General features: G+C 35.5%; 1 pseudogene; it reads left to right on the top strand.

Moving 5' to 3' along the window:
- The first annotated feature begins 4,516 nt into the window (after window positions 1-4,516).
- On the top strand, window positions 4,517-6,831 carry LOC131857726 (uncharacterized; annotated as a pseudogene).
- Window positions 6,832-22,348: the final 15,517 nt, after the last annotated feature.

Here is a 22,348-nt window from a genome sequence, read left to right as displayed (position 1 = left end):
GAATATGAGTTTTAAATGGTGATTTTTGTCTCTCTACAGAGGCCCAAACCATTCACCCTACCTTGAAGGCCATTTTTACAAGATTTTTGATATTTGTGGAGTGTAGCTCAAAAATGGCCCAGATTTGAAAGTGACGACCTGCAACATTTCAGTAAAATATATATATATATACAACAGTAAAAGTTCATTCACGTTTTTGCAATTGGGGCCATTTTTTGAGCTTGAATATGAGTTTTAAATGGTGATTTTTGTCTCTCAACAGAGGCCCAAACCATTCACCCTACCTTGAAGGTCATTTTTACGAGATTTTTGATATTTGTGGAGTGTCCATAAGCTCAAAAATGGCCCAGATTTGAACGTGACGGCCTGCAACATTTCAGTAATATATATATATATATATATATATATATATATATATATATATATATATATATATATATATATATAGCAGTAAAAGTTCATTCACGTTTTTGCAATTCAGGCCATTTTTTGGGCTTGAATATGAGTTTTAAATGGTGATTTTTGTCTCTCAACAGAAGCCCAAACCATTCACCCTACCTTGAAGACCATTTTTACAAGATTTTTGATATTTATGGAGTGTCGGTAAACTCAAAAATGGCCCTGATTTGAAAGTGACGGCTTGCAACATTTCAGTATATATATATATATATATATATATATATATATATATATATATATATATATATATATATATATATATATATAATATATACAGCAGTAAAAGTTCATTCACGTTTTTGCAATTGGGCATATTTTGGGCTTGAATAGGAGTTTTAAATGGTGATTTTTGTCTCTAAACAGAGGCCCAAACCATTCACCCTACCTTGAAGGCCATTTTTACAAGATTTTTGATATTTGTGGAGTGTCAGTAAGCTCAAAAATGGCCCAGATTTGATTCACGTTTTTGCAATTCGGGCCATTTTTTGGGCTTGAATATGAGTTTTAAATGGTGATTTTTGTCTCTCAACAGAGGCCCAAACCATTCACCCTACCTTGAAGGCCATTTTTACAAGATTTTTGATATTTGTGGAGTGTCAGTAAGCTTAAAAATGGCTCAAATTTGAAAGTGACAGCAGGCAACATTTCAGTTATATATATATATATATATATATATATATATATATATATATATATATATATATATATATATATATATATATATAATCTATTGGTGTTGGCATGTTAATGTTTGCGATTTATGGAGACATCTTTACTTTTCCTCTTGCGCATTCTATCTTGGTTGGAATTCGGGATGTTACAATGCCTCATTTTATTTTGGCTTACCATTAATTGTGTTTGTTTTTTCCCTGCAAGAACAGTGGTTGTTGATACCATTGTTTTCTAGATTCGCTACGACAATGACATTCATCTTTCAGGGGGTCAAACCGTAGCAGACATTTTTATAGTATGCAGAAAAGGGAGATTATATTTGGAAATGCATCAAAGCTCCTTTACCAAAGCACTTAAAAGATATATTTCGTTTAGGTAGCCATGAGATTGAGCAGATTACACTGGAAAGTTGGCGCATATGATTTTATTCAAGAAGAGAAGCTAGTGTTGCGGATCTCAGCATGTCGCCCTAACCCTAACCCTAGTCGATGAGGTAGTTTTATCTCATTGGGTCATGGTAAAACTTAAAAACACTTACCCCGATAATTGAAAGTTACACCGATGAGCTTCAGGGAGGTGAAGGTAATGGGTTTTAATTTCATTTCGCAATTAAGGATGTTATACATGTGAAAATTAATACGTCCTAGGCACATATAAGGGAGTATTTCTCAACCAAGATTTATATGTTGATATTCTATTTTGAGATAAAATACTTTGAGTTATTAAAGCATTTTAAAGCTGAAATTGTTTTGATAACATCTGTTCTTCTTTTACCTTTTGAGAAGTCATAAATGTATTTAAATATTGCTTGAAAATCGTTTACTATAATAGGCATCATATTTTTATTATAATATTTTTACCCTTTAAAATTCATTGAATCATTTATATTAGGGTAAATATTTTTTATTTTTCAAAAAACATAATGTGAATATTATTGATTACAAAAGGATACATTTTTAGGAAAATCATTATTTCATTTTTCTATATTGTATTGTTTTTGATAAGGCAATATCTTGGTCAAAGGAAGTAATTACAGTTTATTTATAAATGCCTTTTGACATATAGTAAAAGTAATGAATTATAGATAATTATCGAATAAATGATTTTTTCTTCTATAAATATGTTTACCCTAATTATTGAATTGAACACTTTTTACATTAGGGTAAATAATTATAATGTTTTTAAGCATCAAAGTGTAATCACTAATACATTTGGACTAGATTTCCGACTGAGGTTTCCGACGGAGAAGTTATATTGTGGCCAAATTTGATTTTTTTTGAAAAAATGCCTGCATTCGTCCTAATTCGGACGACAATTTCCCATTTGGTTTTGACAAAGAAGGCATTAGCAATGAGAATTTTTTATTTTTTTTTAAAGTGCTCGAGTTTGTCATAATTCCGACGACAATGACCATTACTTAAAAAAAAAAGAAGAGGGGAATTCATTTGTGAATTGCAATCCCACATAGGCGTCTGTGGCGACTTCAACCCCCAAGAACATCAAACCTGCGTCGAAGGCATTTGTGGCATTGCTTGCAATCCCGCGCAAGAGGTAGATTCAAATTGCCCTAGTTTTTAATTTCATGTTGCAAAAAATATACATGTGGTGGTTAATTGCCCTAGTTTAATCTCGTAAAACCATAGAACTGTGATTGAGGAGTGAGCGTTCAATTTTGTAGCAGCAATCCCTTCCTCCCGTATATGTGCGTGTTGATTGTTCACATGAGATCACATCTCTTTGCAGCATCGTATCAAACAATTCACAAGCCTTGTCCATGTTTCCACATTTTGCATTCATGTCAAGCAGGGCATTTGCAAGTACAACACCTAACAAAATTCCTCTATCTGTTATGCTTTGATGGATGTCCATACCCTGTTCCAAAGCTCCCATTTTTGCACAGGTAGGGAGGATGCTGGCAAAAGTTGTGGAATTTGGCTTTATACCTTCCAATTTCATTTGCTTGAAAGTGTCTAAAGCCTTTTTGACAAATCCATTTTGTGCATATCCAACAATCGTTGCAGTCCACGAGACAACATTTCTTTCAGGCATTCTATCAAACAGTTCACGTGCCTTGTCCATGCTTCCACATTTTGCATACATGTCTACCAAGGCAGTTGCAACTACAACATCTGACAAAATTCCTCTATCCTTTATGCTTCAATGAATGTCCATACCCTGTTCCAAATATCCCATTTTGGAACAGGTAGGGAGGATAGTAGCAATGGTCTTGGAATTTGGCTTTACACCTGCCGATTGCATTTGCTTGAAAGTTTCTAAAGCCTTCTCAACAAATCCATTTTGTGCATATCCGACAATCATTGCAGTCTAGGAAACCACATTTCTTTGTGACAATCTGTCAAACAGTTCTCGTGCCCTATCTATGCTTCCACATTTTGCATACATGCTAACAGAGCAGTTGCAACTACATCTAACAAAATTCCTCTATCTTTTATGCTTTGATGGATGTCCATACCCTGTTCCAAAGCTCCCATTTTGGCACAGGCTGGGAGTACACTAGCAAACGTAACTAAAGAAATGCAATGATCAGCTCCAAAGACATCAAACCACTACTAACAAAACCGAGAGTCTAAAATATGATAGGGAATAGTGTGAGTTGTCCTGAAATAAAATATTTTATTTTCAATTTCAACTAAAACATAACTACTCGGCCATTTAATGTTATTAATAAGTGTTTAATTTATGAAAGAGATAAATGGTTGGCCACAAGTACATGAGTTACTAAATGCACACAAATAAGTGAATTTGATATTCAAAACTATCTACAATGAATTCAATTCTTGTCCATTAGTCATTTATGTTTGCAATAAGGATCTTTCTTAGTTTTTCTTAATCTTTATTCATAGTTATGTGCATATTTCACATTCTATAATTAGGATATCAATTGCTATGGCCGAACACTAGCATGATGTTTGTGTTGTGGTATAGATGCATGGAAACATAATTATGGGATTGTTATATTATAGAGATCATAAATCTAGATATCGCATATTAGTTCTAGCTCTTCTTCATTTATTGATGTAAACTCTCTGTGACACCACCACAACCAACAAAGGTGTAAAAAGTTGTTTGCAATGCATGGATTTTTAGGATTGTCCTTTGAGAAAACAGAATTAAAGTATGGAAGCAGGATCTGCCATCTCCTGAAGGAATCTTGATGAAAAATAACTCTAAAATATTTGTGCGAGCTTATATGCAAAAACTCATGCTTCTTGATGGGTTTATGTACCAAAATAAGCATGAATTAAGTGGTAAAGGGGCTTCTGGAAACAAGAGGGACAAAGAGGCAGTGGAAGTGAAAACTTCTGGTGTTGTGTCTACTCCATCTCAGAATGGGAATGGCGAAGGTGTTGTAAGAGGCTCAGAGATGGGTGTTGGAAGAAGTGGGGGTGTTTACATTCCCCCATTTAAGCTGGCTCAAATGATGAAAGATGTGGAAGACAAGAGCAATGTGGAATACCAACACATGACATGGGATTCCCTTCGGAAGAGTATCAATGGGTTATTAAACAAGGTAAATGCATCTAACATCAAGAACATCATTCCAGAGTTCTTTGCAGAGAATCTCATCCATGGGCGGGGTCTATTTTTGTAGGTCTTGTATGAAATCCCAAATGGCATCCCTTGGATTTACAGATGTTTTTGCTATGTTGGATGCTATGGTAAATACAAAATTTCCTGAAGTTGGCAATCTGCTTTTGCGAAGAATTATTTTGCAACTTAAGAGGGCATACAAACGCAATGACAAGCATATGTTGATAGCAGCAGCTAAATTCATAGCTCATTTACTGAATCAACAAGTTGCACATGAGATCATTGCCTTGGAACTTCTCACCCTTTTACTAGAGAACCCCACAGATGACAGTGTAGAGGTTGTTGTTGGGTTCGTGAAAGAATGTGGTTCTTTGTTGCAAGACCTTTCACCCAAAGGTCTCTATGGGATTTTTGAAAGATTTAGAGGTATTCTCCATGAGGGGCAAATTGACAAACGAGTACAGTTTTTAATTGAAGGCCTTTTTGCAATTCGGAAAGCTAAGTTCGAGGGTCATCCAGCTGTGCGTCCAGATAAGTTAACACATGAAGTTTTCCTAGAAGATGAACTTGATCAAGAAGCTGGTTTGGATGTTTTCGAGCCATATCCTGATTTCTTAGAGCATGAGGCAACCTATGAAAAACCAGTGTTCCATGGGCGTTGGGGACAGGGGGATGCGGGGACGCATTTTCGGGATGGGGGGACCAAGGGCCTAAGTTTAGGGGCGATGGGGGGATGGCGGCGGGGGGGTGGTGGGGTGGTGGTGCTGATATAGTTATACATATACATATAGTACTTGAAAAACTAGTTTTGAAAAGATGTATGATAGTATTACAGTATAAGAAATTAAGAATTACATTTCAAATGAGACTATAATAAATTTGAAATACTAAATCTAAATACCAAGATTTCTTCAATGCTAATTGTGTTGTTATATGGAGCCTAATCAGACTCGGAGGTTAAATTTTCTCTACTTCTATCGGCGCGGTTTCCCCCTATATTTTTCAACGGGGGATTAGGGGCAGCGCCCCCAAGTTGGGGTCAAGGGGCAGCGCCCCTTGCGCATTCCCTATTGCAAAATAGGGCGAGGTCGGGTGGCAGTGGTGGGATGGCAGGAGACATCGCGTCCCCGTCCCCCCGTCCCTGAGACGTTTCTGACGGGGGGACACGCCCAAAAAGGGGGGGACGCGTCCCCGTGGAACACTGTGAAAAACTGAAGAAAGATATCCTTGGAGATGCTTCTTCAGATGAAGCAGAAGGGGAGAATGATTCAGGTGATGATTCAGATGATGATGATGATGATGATGATGAAGAGGAAGGTGAGGAAGCGCTGAGAATACAGGATGAGACAGAGACAAACTTGGTCAATTTAAGACGTTCAATTTATTTGACAATCATGTCAAGTGTTGATTTTGAGGAAGCTGGTCATAAGCTACTAAAGATCAAGCTTGAACCTGGTCAAGAGAGAATATACATTCTTTATTATGGTCTTCTTGGGCAAAGATTCTGTATGATCAATCAAATTTATGAGAAATTTTTTGATAAGTGTTTTGTACAACAGTATTCTATGATACACAGACTGGAAACAAATAAACTGTGTAATGTTGCAAAGTTTTTGGCCCACTTACTTGGCATAGATGCTCTTCCATGGCATTTGTCTTGCTTATATACGTCTGATAGAGGAAGATGCTACTTCCTCTTCCCATATTTTTATAAAGTTTCTCTTGCAGGAGCTAGTAGAGTAGCTTGGTATATTATTGCTTAATGAAAGGTTGAATGATCCAACAATGTAGGAGTCTTTTGATTCAATTTCTCCAAAGGACAATCCCAAAAATTCATGGTTTGCTATCAATTTCTTTACTTCTATTGGTCTTGGTGGTATCATTGAGAGTTTACATGAGTATTTGAAGAATATGCCAAGGCTTGTAATGCAGCAACAAAAGTCTATTCTTGAGTCAGATGAATCTACCTCTAATGACGATTCTTCTAGTTCATCAGGTTCGTCAGATTCTGATACATCAGACTCAGATTCTAAGAGTGAAACTGACAGTGAGAGCAGTAAGGAGTCACCAAGAAAGAAAAATAATTCAAAGCATGACAATGAGTATGAAAAAACAAGAAGAAAGAAAAGGGCGAGGGCATCTAACTCGGAGGATGGAAGTGACAGTGAAAAAATCAGAAGGAAAAAGAAAAGGAATTAAAAACCTTTCTAGTTAGTTATTCAAGGCTCCAATAGACACTGTTTTCCTAGACTATGACAAACAAAAGAATCACTCCCAAGTGCTTTGGTTTTATAACAGATGATTATAAGATGCTACAATGTTGTCTTATGTATTTTAATAGCCATGGGTTTTAGAGTTCTATACTTGATAGGCAATGGATAAACAGTGTTAGGAGGAGAAAATATTGAAGGCCAAGTGTAGATTGTGATAATACTAGATCAATGAATCCTGTTATTTATTGAGTATTTCTTGTTTTCCATGTTGTGTGATGTACCATAAGCAAACTAGAAATCTAAATTCAATAAGATGCTTTGTTCAATGATGATAATTTCTATTTTCTTGCCTGTGAAGAAAGACCATGTCAGACAATATCAACGAACAATAAAATAAGGAGACAATTGCTAGATTGTGGTCTAACTTGAAAAGAAAAGGTGATGGAAAATGTTATTGTATGTGCAAAATTTGTAAGGGGTTAAAGACTAGAAGACTTCTAATCAAAACAACAAAGAAACATTATAGGCTACATGGTCACATTGAAGGTGGACATGATTATCATACATTGGTAATTTTTTCATTATATCATTTTGACAATTTATATACATAATAAATCACGTGATGATGAGATCATGATCACGGTTTATTTATGTTTATCAATTTTATATAGGTCGAGCACCCCGGAGCACATGGTATGGATCAACACAACCCTGAGAATATGGTTTTCAAAGTGGATGAACATGGAGGTGTGAATATCGAAGCTGAAGATAATGATCCCATGGAAGATGACGATCATGAGCCAGAAAACACAATTGAAGATGATGGTACAAATACATTGATCCATGACTCATTTAGCACTCGCGCAGCTGATCATGATGATGAAGATGACCTTGATGTTGTTCATGATGTCCCTCTACTTGAGAAGGCATTTGAGGCCCTTTACGAAGGTTCGCAAGCAACTCTTCTCTCCACTGTATTGTTGTTGGTGAACTTGAAGGTTATGAATGGTTTATCCAACATAACAATGTCACGTATGTTAAGGTATGTCATATATGTCATAATAAACTGTGAATCATGTTGTACCATTAATATTATTTATTATAACAAATTATATTTTTTTGTTGTAGATTGATAGGTGAGTTTTTGTTACCACCATCAAATATTCTACCTCGCTCATATCGATAATTATCTGCCATTATGAAAGATATTGGAATGGAGTATCAAGCAATAGATGCTTGTCCCAATGATCATATTATATATCACAAACAACATGAATTTTGAATTAAATACCCTGAATGTCATATTAGTAGATATCGAACATATCAAATAACAAAAAGTGTTCCTCGCAAGGTTCTTCGCTATATTCCCATTATTCCATGTATGCAACGATTATTCAAGTGCATTAGCTTGGCACAATTTATGGATTACCATGCATGGAATATATTTCGAGATGACATTATTCGAATGCATGCAGATGGTTCAACATTTATGGACATAGAGGAAAAGTGGCCACACTTTAAAGAAGAACCTCGTAATCTCAAGCTTTCATTGGCAACAGACGGTGTCAATCCATTTGGAGAGATGAGATGTGTTTACTCAGTGTGGCCTGTTTTTGTTATCAACAATAACATTCCTCCATGGATGTCAATAAAGAGGGAGCACATAATGTTGGCAATGATTGTTCCAGATATTTTATCATTTAAATACAGTTGTCTAAATTTAATTATAAATATTGCAGTAAAATGGTCATAATAATTATGTAATGTTTTTGTTCATTCGATTAGGTAAGTACCAAGTTAAAGATTTGAATGTATATATCGAGCCTCTTATCGATGAGTTGTTGGAGTTATGGAATGGTGTCACTATGTATGACGTCTCTAGACCAATAGGATAAAGACAATTTCAATTCCATGCGATGCTTCTATGGACAATACACGATGCCCCAAGGCTAACACATTTTTGTGGTATGTTATATTGTTTAAGTTGTGCATGAACATTATAATTCAAAAAATTATCATATTTAATCCAATTATACATTATCTTGTAGGTCTTCAAACAAAGGGAAAATTTGCATGTCCTGTTTGTGGTCCAAAGATGAAATTTCGTCATTCAAAAAGTTTACGAAAGCAGGTGTTTGACGAGTATAGGCACTTTCTCCACAAAAATCATAAGTATCGAAATACTGAAAAACATCTTTTCAATGGGAAAGAAGAGAATACATCAAAGCCACGAAGAATGACACCTCACCTGTGGAAGTGTCAAGGTAATGCCATTCCATCTGTTGGTTTGTCATAAAACATCTTTTCTATTTTGTTTTGTTTATTGATGATGTGATTGATGATCATGAAGGTCATGAAGGCATAAATGACCACCTTCCTAAGGGACTAAAAAGTTATCCCTGATAATTTAGTAGGCTACCCTACTATGAGCAATTACAAATTGTTCATTTTTTTGATAGTATGCATATTGGAAAGAATATAACAGAGATAGTATGGAAAATATTGGATGGAAGGCATGACAAAGAAAAAATTGTCAAAATATGTAGTGACATTCAGGATTCCAATCATGCAATGATAAATGTCATTCAATCAAATAGGCATGGAGACCAGATTAATATAAGTGAGCTTCTTCCTTGGTTATTAACGGACCAACAAAGCAATGCTATAAAAGAAGTCGTACGAAAAATTTGATTTCCCATAGGATTTACTGCAAACATAAACAATCTCATATCAAAGAAAAGTGAATTTGGGCCAAGGATGAAAACACATGATTGGCATAACTTCATTAACGTAATTCATGTTCTTGTGTTTTTAGTATGTATTTAAGTACTACGCGTACGTGTACTTTTCATTATGTTACAAAAAAATGAAAAGATAATTTTATAATTATTGCAGTACGTTCTACCTCTATCTCTCCCAGACGACTTCGACAATAATGTCAAGCAAGTCATATATGATCTTGGAAAATACATGAGGTAAGTAGTGATATTTGTTTAGTTCGTTGTATAGATATTAAATTTGCAATTTGTTTTACTTGTTATGTAATATATTTTTTTGCGTCTTGAATACCTTGTAGGTGGTTGTCATGTAAAGAAATCCATAAAGATGATATAAAATATTGGAAGAGAAAAATTCCTCATTTAACATGTGAAATGAAAAAGTGTCTACCTCCAGCTTTTTTCAATGCACAAGAACACTACCTCGTACACCAAGTTGAGGAGATTGAATTGTGTGGACTTGTACACACTAGGTCAATGTGGATGGTTGAGAGGCACTTGAAATTTTTGAAGGCTTTGGTTCGACAAAGAGCACATCTTGAGGGATCTATGGTGGAGGGATATATGGTATACCAGACTATGGTGTACATTTCTGAATATCTTCCCAAGTTTGCAGAAAAGATCCATGTGGATTGCATTTGGGATCCCAACACCATTAACAAATTTGAAGGGGAGTACTTGATGGGGAAAGGTAGATTGAGGAAAGTGAGAGGTAATTATAAGATGTTATTGTAGTTAATTAATTCTTAATCTTCAAAATAAATCAATTCTAAGACGTCTATTTATTTTTTGTACAGTTGATCAAGAGTGGGATGCACTACATTTATATATTGCAAACAATCTTGATTGGATGATGGTATGGATTGAACGTTGTCAACATTCTGGATGCACGTTAACATGGGAAGGTGTGGCTTCATTGGTTAAAGAAGCACATCGTAATGGAGATTCCAATGTTACGCAAAGGGAAATTGATTTAGCATATGGTTTAAGAGATAAACAGGTACGTATAAATTTATTAATCACCCATATGTTTATCAACTCACAATGCAATAAATTTTACATGTTTGGCATATCGCAGGTCAAACACCACAACACTATGTGCTGCAATGGTCATAAATTTTGCATAAAAAAGTTGGATGACACGAAGAAAACTTGTGATTCTGGCATCACTGCAGTCTTTGAGGTGACAAATATTTCATCGAGAAATGACATTCATCCTCAACAATCTCAAAATCGATACTATGTCATTTGGATGATATACTTGAGTGTGACTTTAATTCCTTCAAATTAGTTTTGTTCGTCGTCAAATGGTATAGGCTACGATTGAATAAAAATGATCCCGAAAGAACTGTTATTGAACATGATAATGGTTTTATGATGCTAAATACAAGGTCATTTGAACCAGTTGGGGATGAGCCCTATGTTCTTCCAAGCCAATGTGAGCAAGTATTTTACTTAGAGGTTCCACATAAACCGGGTTGGTCATTTGTTGTTAGACATGATCCAAGAGGAAGGCCGATAAAGTATAATGTGATGGAAGAAGAAGATACCAAAGAAGAAGATACCAAAGAAGTAAAAGATGAAGTGGATGATGATCACGATCGATAGTTTCTCAATGATGATGAACAAGAACAAGAATAAGAACAAGAACAAGAACAAGAAGATGATGATGATGATGATGATGATGATGATGATGGTGGTGATGGTGATGGTGATGGCGATGGTGATGGTGATGGTGATGGTGATGATGGTGATTGTGATGGTGATGATGATGATGATGATGATGATGATGATGATGATGATGACGATGTTGGCAATGATGACCTTGATGTTCATGATGATGAAGAATGAAATGTATGAGGTATGCGATTAGTATATTATCTATTTAATATTGACTTCTTGATAGATTTTTTCTTACATAATTAATGGAAATTGGATTGTTAATTAGCTCTGTGATGGATGTTGATTTGAAATACATATGTGATGGATCACATGTTATGATGACACATGATATGTGATGCTAATTGTGATGCTCAATTACATATATGATGACACATCATGTGATGCTTTTGATGCTTATGATACATATGTATTTATTATTTATCAACTTACAAATGTAGTAATGCTTATGATGCTCAATTGATGGTATTGATTTCAGGTATAGTCCAATTAATGAATCCAATATACCATTTTATTATGAATTTTTTTTGCTAAGTCTATTGGTTTAATTTTGCTAACGTTTTTTATATTTTTTATTTGTCACAGGCTGACATGGATCCATCACATATCGCAAACAGAGATGTAGCTTGTGACACTTCTACCGAGCAGGTAAACCTCATTGTAATTGTACAAATTAGATAGAAGCAAACTGTTACATTATTATGTTCTTTTTTTTTAGTGATTTATGCTAATTTTGTAATTGTTAATGATATTCTTGACACAGACGGATGTTCGGGGAAAGGGAAAGGGAGTTGCAGTACTTGAGCACCTTTCTAGGGATGTGGAATCATTAGGGTTAAGCGATGATGACCCTGAAGATCCCACAAACCTTATGAAATTCTTAAAATTGCCTCTTATAAAAATTAGAAAAGAGATTGTTGCTTTGGCAGCTGTACATCCTATCACTGATGAGATATGAGAGAGGGTGGCATTATTGATTCGGACAGTAGAAAACTTGCAAGTAAGCAGTAATGAAAGCTTTAATTATAACAAAAGTTCAATAATGGTTTATATTTTATTCTCTTTTATGTCATTAACTAAAATATGTACGTATTGTTTTTACAACAATTTATCTACCCTCGGGGTGTTGCAGGATCTTCAGGTGATGACGATTTTCTTGTATTATCACTTGCTTGGCTTATCACTCTGAGTACCCAAAACACATCATACTTGATACTGTCAATTTTCAAAATAAAGGTTCATCCTTGTTTACAATTCTTGCACTTTTCATATATTTAATGTATTATTCTTTAGGTGTTGTCAATGTTATTGTGCAAATGTCGTCGCTGCCTCATCAGAGGTTACCCTCACCTGTATTGCTGACTGCAATGTCGGCAACACGTAGCATGCAGACATCCTCTAGTGCATGTCATATTGGCCCGCCCACTGTTGGTAGATCCCTCTTTTGCTCTATCTTCTAACATGTGTTTATTTCCCTTCAAGCGTTCTTTCTTGAATTCTAATGCCATTTCATAGTAGATTCATTTTTTGCAGGAGGAGATGCACATGAGGATGTGCTAGAGGCAACTACTACTGATAACATACCATCATTTCCTGGATCTTCTCATATTGCTAGTACGGGAACGTTGCAGGCCACATTGGTGGTGAGCGATGAAGAAATGATTCCCTTAAAGATACAAAAGGTTCTAGGTACTTTAAAATTATTATTATATATACTCTAATTGTAATTTACTTTATGATCACTCGTTTTGGACTAATGATCCCATGAATTTTTTGCAGGCAATGATATTTTCTATAGACATCTTAGTGACATTGCATTACAGATATTTGGGCCCACCATACATAAAAGGTGGTACATCATATGTGAAATAACCCTAATCCACTTTTGATTTCATATCATTGCTAGAATAGTTTTCCATTGATCCATTTCTTGAAGTGTAATAAATGTAGCTTTAGTTCATTTCTGAATCTAATAGGTTTGTTTTTGCTTTAAAAGGTGGAATGACCAAGAAAAAAGGTTAAAAGATGAATTGACAAACCAAATGGTTGAGTGGTTTGGAAATGACACCTTTGACAAAACCAAGCTCATTGAAAAAGCTGGCACATATCTAAAGTATGTGAGGGACCGATACAAGACCCATTTGGAGAGGAACCTAAAGTATGAGCGTCCCCCCATGATTCTAGAGAGGGAGTGGAAGGACCTAATTTTGGATGCCAAGGAGAAAATTGAAAGGAAAAAAGGAAATACACCACTAGACGCCAGAAGAAGGTACGGGATACTATTAAGAATATAATTATGTACTAATTAATTACTCTTTATATTTATATAATCTAACATTTTTCAAACTTTTTATAGACTGAGTGACACGTCAAAGGCAATCAAGGCAAGGCAAGAAAAGCATGGGCAACACAAACGCGGCTCTGGTGGTTACATGAAACTTGCTGCACGAATTGTAAGTATCTCATGTAAACGAAATATTGCATCAAAATATTAATAAATTGCAAACGTTTTTTTTTAATCAAACAATGCAAGCAAAATTCATGGTACCAAGCAAAAATGCAGGGCTCTGAATTCAATAGAGTGCCCATAGAAGATGATAGGAGAATTGCCTACCAGCAAGGCTATTCAATCGTGGTTGATTGGCTATGAGAATTGAGTGGGCATACACAACATTCGAGTGCATCCATCACACAGGTAAATATGCTAAATGGAAGTTGTTTGAAATTGAATACTTTACCAATAATCTAATTGATGTTGAGTTCCAATATAAAGTGACTATATTTGTTTTAAATAAGCAAGCAATGATAACAATGTGCATGTCATTGGAATGCAGCCTACTAATTGTGAAACACCACTTGCACATGAAGGTCCGGATGTGCATCCCAGTAGTGGAGGTATTCATTTGCTATTCAAATTTATTTATTTAGCTATTAATACAATTAAACATCTTAATTTGTAATTAGAGTAGTAATTAATGTAACCTTTTTTGTTAATATTTTAGAGCATGTAGTCGGTGGTGAGCAAGTGGAGCATGATCGGGGTACACAACATCAAGAACGTGATGTTCCCCACTTAGGTAAAGAGGACCAATGTTATTGCTTTAAACAAATATAATTGCAATTGGTGTTCAACATTAATGTAACCTTTAGTATTTCAACTCCAGATGATCTAGAGGGTGTTCACCATGTTGAGGTTGAGGCTACAGAAAATGATGTGGCCCCATCATGTAAAGAGCACAACAATTATGTTCTCTAAATTAATGAAATACTTGTAACAATAATAATTTTTTTTTGAATTTAACCCATTTCTTTGTTATTGCAAAGGACCCCCTTCGCTTCAGTGTCCTCGTCCTTAGTATAGGACTAGGCATACATTGATATCATGAGCAGTTGGCAGAACATCTGCAGAGGGGGGAAATGATGAAGAAACCGATGTTCCACCTAGTCTTTTCATAGCTTCAAAGAAAAAACAAAGAAAGAAATGATTGTAATCTAACTTATTTGATAATGACTGATTTTTATGTGTTGGTGAATGTAATTTTGTGCTAATTAATGGTTATGGATGATATGTGTTAATTAATATTGATGAATGTTGCATGTTAATTAATGTTAATCAATATTATGTGTTAATGAACGTTATGTGATATTAATGAATGAATGCTATATTTTATTAATGGTAGAAAGAACGAATGAATGAATGTTATAAGATGTTAACGAGGAATTTAGAGTGATGTTAGGGGGGGGAGGGGCCAAATGAGCTTCCACCTTCACGTGGTTGGACCTATTAAGTAGAGAATATTAAACTATTCTCGAAACCAAGCGAAGCTCAACAAGATAACACACTTTTCAATATTTCATTATGTTGCACAGTTAATCTTATTGAATAATGTATATTGAATCTTAATTGCAGGGTCCAACAGAGACAACATGAACAACACCACCACAAGTTGCTAGGTATAATGAACTCCCATATTATCTTGTTTGTACACGAACAATATGAGTTGCTTCTAGTGTTGATATCCAAGGTAGGGCTGCAAAAGTTATGAATATGCCTCATCCTTGTAAGTTTTTTTATTACTTGTACGTAATGAATATGCCTCGTCCTTGTAAGTTTTTTTATTACTTGTAAGTCATGAATATTGCTCTTTAGTTGATTAAAATTAAATGAAAATCTTTAATGAACACACAAAACTATATACATATGCAGGCGCACCATGGTTGAGATGGTCCAACTCCCTATTCTCACTCTATGACTAAGCTCATGCCATATCTAAATCAAAGACAGCTCAAATACATCGTCGGTGGAAAGCTGCAAAATGCCATTTTCATACATAAGCAAGACATACACAATTGGGCACAATCACCAAGAGAACGGTAAAAAGTGTGTTTAAAATTGTATCATGGATGCTTTTAAGGATTGTATCATGGATGCAAAAAATCTCTTCATTAATCCTTGACTCATGATTGCTATAATACTTCTTTAGACTTCTCATGTCATTTGTTGCACTTCTTCACTATTAATTAGCTTAATAATATTTGTTCAATGTTTTTTATCATTAAAATATTACCTTCCTTTTAGATAAATTAGTTAGATTCTTATTATGTTGAAGAACATTTAGTTAGTTTTCTCCTTCAACTGAAGTAGTTATGTTTTATTTTGAAATGCTCAATTTTTTATCTTAATATAGATCACAATTTATTTTCTTTAAGTATAGAATTAATGGAATATTACAAATGGTATCAGAGCAACCAAGTTTGACATTGAACCTCAGGCTTTCCACCTATAAACAAAACTATATACATATGCAGGCGCACCATGGTTGAGATAATATGCAGGCGCACTATATACAAAACTATATTCGCAAGTAAATCTTTTATTCAAATCCACAATATGAAACACAGAGTTTTACTGGAATAAAACAAGTAACCTTATCTCCTTTAGACAATATCACAAGCAACTGCCTATAGAAAGATGCAGTAATCCACAACATATACACAAAGGAAAGATGACTGATTATATTATGTATGTTCACAAAATTGTACAATAGTAAGCCTGAGGCTATATTCTACTTCTTCTCTAATGATCCTTATTGTTACAAAAGTTCCCTCATTTATCTGAGGATATACATTGTCACCAAGCATCGTGGCTTTTCAGCACATAACTATTAATTAGCACTTTTGTTAAAAAACTGGGAGATAAACAAGTTCAACATTCCTATGTGTTCAATGTACTTATCATCTTGATACATTATAACTTCATTGTTTAGTGCCCTCATGTCGCTTTCTGTTTCGAAATGATTGGATAGAATATGGTTAACACAAAGTGACAATTCTTTGTCCCGATCCAACTCTGCTACTGCTCGATTCTTCTCATCACTGAACTCTTGTTTCCACTGTTCCAATGATACTAACTCACCATTACTATAAAAAGAGGGCACCCTAGGGGTATTCCCATCGTTCAACCTCTGAATCTCTTTCCTTAATTGATTTGCCAATTCATCATGGGACTTCAAGTAAGCCTCGGCTTCAATTTTCTCACCTGGATTCATCAGACTGTTGTCATTCATCATGCCTTCCAACCGAGACCTTAGCCTTTCATGCTCTTTCAAAGCTTTGACTATTCCAGTGTATGTATTCCAATAGATTTCTGCAACCTACACCATACTTTCGAATCTATGCTCAACGACCTCGAGAAATAACTTATCCATCTTTTGTTGTTCCTTTTTTAATTGTCGAGATGTCTTTTCGGCCCTATTCCTCCAATACATAGCATCTGTCAAGGCATCCATGGCATCTCTGTCAACACCATATTTCATCCCTGTTTGACTGGTACATGTATCAATCTGAAGCAATCTTGCCTGCAGCCTTTGTTTTTCTTCATCGGTTTTCTCATATAGGCTTTTGTATGTAGAATTTTCTCAAACCAGAAACTCTATCTGATCTTGGTTCAGTTTAGCGACATCCAAATTTAGCTTGGCAGTTGTTCTAGGGTCAGTCTTTCCAACCTGCTGCACCATCAAATGTCCAAAAGCTTCTTCTGTATCAACCAATATAGGTCTTTTATCTTTGGGATAGATAGCCCACTGTAGAAGAGCCTTCTGATCTGGATCATATCTTGATCCTCTAAAGAGTTTATCAATCTCTTTTGGCATCATTTGCCTACTTGGGTCCTGTTTCTTGAGGAATCTATCAAACAACAAGGCAGAGTTCATGTCCCATCCAAAGTATAATAGCACACCAGCTTCCTTAAGCAACTGTCTTCCCTTCTTAGGTGTCATTTCTCTCATCACAAGATCCATCTCCTCTTGTAACTTTTGAATCTATTGCTCTTCTTCACTATTTCTCATGTTATTCCTAATTTGAGATCCTTTATGTTGATAGAGGAATGCGGTGAACTCCTTGGAAGAAATGAAGTCACTATCAGCAATGAAATCCTCATGCTCTAGGAATCTAATGCCAGCCACTTCTCGGACATTCAGTTCTCCTATTGCCAAGTCTATCGGTGTATCCTCTGCACAACCAGGGGGTAATCCTCTTGAGGAGTGAATGGAATGATGCTAGATGTGGAAGCAGGAGACATATGAGCCAAAGGCTCTGTATTCCTTATAGTATCAATGTAATCCCTAAAAACATGAGCCGAGACTCCCTCAAGTATTTCCAATTCATGCTCCATAAGTTTGTTGGCCAACTCCAAGGGGTCTTCAATCTTTTGTAGCACATTCTCATCCATTTTCCTTCTAAAAAGCTTCCATTTATAAGCCTGCATTTCTTTCTCAAACTTTATTTGCTTCACTCTGGCCTCTTCTCTACCAATGTTCTTAATGAGGTCATCTGGTAGGTACGATTTATCCTCTCCAACCTTCAGCTTTTGTGATGACCGGGCTATCCTTATGTATCCTTCAGGATCAAAATTGGGCCTTGGATCCCCCATAGCCTGCCATAATAATCCAATTTTGTCTGCAGTAGGCCATAACTCTTTGAACTTTTCACAATAAAATCTGAAAATACTAACAACCCAGGTACAATTGATTGTTTCGCATGGCTTGTCAGATGTTCTATACTCACTATTGACAGTTGCCTCATAATTTCCAAACAAGCCACTCTGTTAGAGACTGTAAGTGGTAGTAAGTATGGTCTCCCTTCAAACCCGTATACCCTGACTTGTGTGCAGTTTGAAAAGTAATACCAATCTCCCCAATTGTGTTCAATTGAGGGATCTTCAACGAAATCTTTTGGTCTTAGGAATCTTTGAACCTCCGGTGCAAGGGCATGATCGCATAGGCATCCCAACACTCTATATAATGGCTTGACAAAGAACTCCTCAAAATGCCAATATTGATTATTCACATACCTCTGGTCCCATGCAAAAACCCATAGTTGCACTGGTTTTCTCATCCCAACATTGTCATATGTCTTGACACATAACTCTTCTGGCCACAACCCTTTCATCTTGGCCCACATACAATAGCATATGCATAAGTAAGGAATAATTCTTGAAATGAACATTGATGACATCCCCCTTTAACTTTTCTAACCCATGATTCAAAACGTCAACCAAATAAGTAGAAAAATCAAAGAAGCGGGGGTCCTTAGACTGCAAATCGGCACAAATGATCATGGCTGCAATATCCATCAAAGGATGGGCTTTTATCCCTAGCACTTGGGCAACACAGTAATAGGTATACTTGAAATATGGATGGAAAGAGTTGACATCATAGGGAGCTTTGTCATCCTGACCTAGTGGCACTAATGACCCTGCATTCCTAGGTCTATGTATAGGGAGTCTCCACGTTTTGTAAATGTGCTCTAGGTTAAAATATTCACTTGTTAACTACTTGAGGTCTATCAATTCTTCAAATCCCCAATCCAACTCGAACACGGTGTCAGTAACCTCCTTTGTGATTGCAAGAATTGGCTCACCCATGTAGTTATATATGGTCCTGGTTTTAGGATCATAATTGTTTGCCAATGCCTTCATGAGCTCCACATTCATGAATACATTAGCCACAACTAACCTTCCTAAGTTCAATCGCCATAAATTGTTAATAGGTTGAGGGACAACTCTTCTGTTGTACCCATAAATGAATAATTCATACCCTCTCAATTATGTCCATATGTCTCCAAGATCCTCAAACCGGTCCTCTAGGCCTTCCTCATCAGCTCTAATCTTCTTGGACCTCAAACTGGATGATGGGCACTGGTCAATTAGGTCCTGGGCCAAAGAACATCCTTCCCTTTTTTGTCTTTTAGGTTTTTCTTCTGCAAATATAGGTTCTTTTCCCTTTCTAGTCTTATTAGTTTTAGATGATGATTCCATTTGAATTTTAAAAAAGAGGTCTGTGTGCAAACAACTTACTTGGAATTATTGAGCTTTATCTGTGAATTCACCCAATTCCTGCTTTCAGTTCGCTGCCTGTGAATTCCTTTATGATGTGTCCTTTGATGTTGATCCACTACTTATGGCATATTTAATCAGTTAGTAATGGCGGTTTGGACAACGGTCACTCAGGAACACGTTTGAATTTAATGGCGATGTGACCTTCCCTGGGATCTGTTTCTGATTTTTCGTGCGGCAATCAATAATCATTTCGATGAGGATATGTCTTTCGATCATTTGTTTCTTTAGTCCATCGATCTCTTTGTTTCTATCAACAATACTTTTGTTTCGAATATTACTTCTATCAAGTATGTTTTCCCTTCATCGAAATACTGTATTCAGTCAGTATGGCTATCTCCTCATCGAAACATATCTGATATCCATCGGGTCTTATGTCGAAGAAACCTTGGGCTTCGGTGTCCTCCTTTATTTTTCTATCGAAATACTTCTTTCATCGATATCACTATGCCCCGTCGATGAATGAGTCTATTATCTCACCAAATCTTTTCTTTATTTTCCCTTATCGTTCTTCATCGATAAAGTTACATCGGCAAAACCACGCATATCGAGAACATGCCTTTTAACCTCCTCGAAACCTATATCCTCATTGATATCTTTTATCAATTTAGCTTCCTTTTGTCTGATCGATATTATTCTTTTGATGAAAATGCTCCTTTCGGTGGGTCATTTTTTATGTTGCACCGATAGTATTATTTCCTCGAGAACTTTTCCTGTCGATGAAGACCCTCTCTGCTTTCTTCGATATCTTTTGTCGATGAAGTTATTATCTTCAGTGAGTCCTTTCTGGAATTCATCGACGTTTCCTTCCTTTGATGGCTCTTTTATATTGATGAGACATCTTTGGGTCTCATCGATACCTTTTGAATTCAGATCGATATTATTCTTTTGATGAAAACGCTCCTTTCGGCAGGTCCTTTTTATATTGCACCGATAGTATTATTTCCTCAAGAACTTTTCCCGTCGATGAAGACCCTCTCTACTTTCTTTGATATCTTTTGTTGATGAAGTTATTATCTTCGGTGAGTCCTTTCTGGAATTCATTAACGTTTCCTTCCTTTGATGGCTCTTTTATATCGATGAGACATCACTGGGTCTCATCGATACCTTTTGAATTCGAATGGTTATTATTCTTTCAATGAAAACACTCCTTTCGGTGGGTCTTTTATATGTTGCACTGATAGTATTATTTCCTTGATAAATTTTCTCGTCGATGAAGACCCTCTCTTCTTTCTGATGCAGAGCATCATGAAAATCCATAAAACCTTCATTCAAGGGTAAACTTTAAACTTGAATCAAGAGACATATAAAAAGATAAATCACTCTTCTCAACTTCAAAACAATTTCAAAGGTTATATTACATCCTTAAAACCCTTCAGTCAATATTTCAGATCATAACATTCACCATAACATGAGAGAACAAATTCTTTATTGCCATGGAATACCCTAGTTTAGGGTTTCATCCCTTAACAACTATTTTCACCAAAATAATCACAAAATATTCAATTCTTAACCAAATAAAGTAAGACCAAAAGAACTGGAAAGAATATTTAGAGACCTTTCCAACACATATATCCTTTCTTCAATATTATCCCTCATGTGACCACACCAAATGCTACAACCGGGTTGTTGCTGCCTTCACCAATCTACTTTTCACTGTGAACTGTAACAAACAGTCATCCATAACATTTTACATATTTCTCATAAAGAAAATCGCTTCAGTCAAAATTTATATTACTAAGTTACACAAGTTATCTCAAGATTTCAGCCAGATCCAACTGTTTAATCAAAAGTTATGATCATTTTTCCAAAACTGGGTAACCCTTGGCAGGGTTTTGACAATTATTGAAAAAACAAACATATCTTGCCAAATACTCCACAAAAATGCGCAAGAAAGGATTAATCTGAAATATATTTCATCAATATATCATTAAATAAAATCTACATATAAAAATTACATCAAATGTGATCCTCCATGGATCTATGACAGCCATAGATTCCTTAAAACCTCATGACAGTTTGAGGGTTCGATGGATAATCTTTGTCAAATCCCCTCCAAACTGATCTCCCTTCTTGATTTCGACCAAAAATGGTTTTATAAAACATTTCCAACTTATTTCTAACTAATCCAACCACCTCATAACCAATGGATTTCATTTTTTACACTTTTGTTGCACTTTTTGGCAATATTGCAACTTTGCAATTTTTACAATTTTTGACATAAATGACTTGAACTCTTACATGGACACTTTTAAAACTTCAATATGGACCAAATATGATATCTTTGGACAAAATGGCTCATTTAGCCTTACATATTATGATTCAATTGACTCAAATAACCTTAATATATTATGAATGACTCAAATACAATAAACTGTTTATATTATGACTTTTGACCTCCTGCTATGCTTGTGTGCTTAGGTGCCTCTGCACCACTTTCTTCGATATCTTTTGTCGATGAAGTTATTATCTTCGGTGAGTCCTTTCTAGAATTCATCAGTGTTTCCTTCCTTCGATGGCTCTTTTGTATCGATGAGACATCGCTGGGTCTCATCGATAATAATTTTTTTTTTTGATAAAAATTATCATCGTCAGAATTA

This window comes from Cryptomeria japonica, chromosome 8 (assembly GCF_030272615.1).
Source record: "Cryptomeria japonica chromosome 8, Sugi_1.0, whole genome shotgun sequence".
Lineage (NCBI taxonomy): Eukaryota > Viridiplantae > Streptophyta > Pinopsida > Cupressales > Cupressaceae > Cryptomeria > Cryptomeria japonica.
Note: the sequence above shows the minus strand (reverse complement) of the source record. Positions and strands in the feature narration are given on the sequence as shown.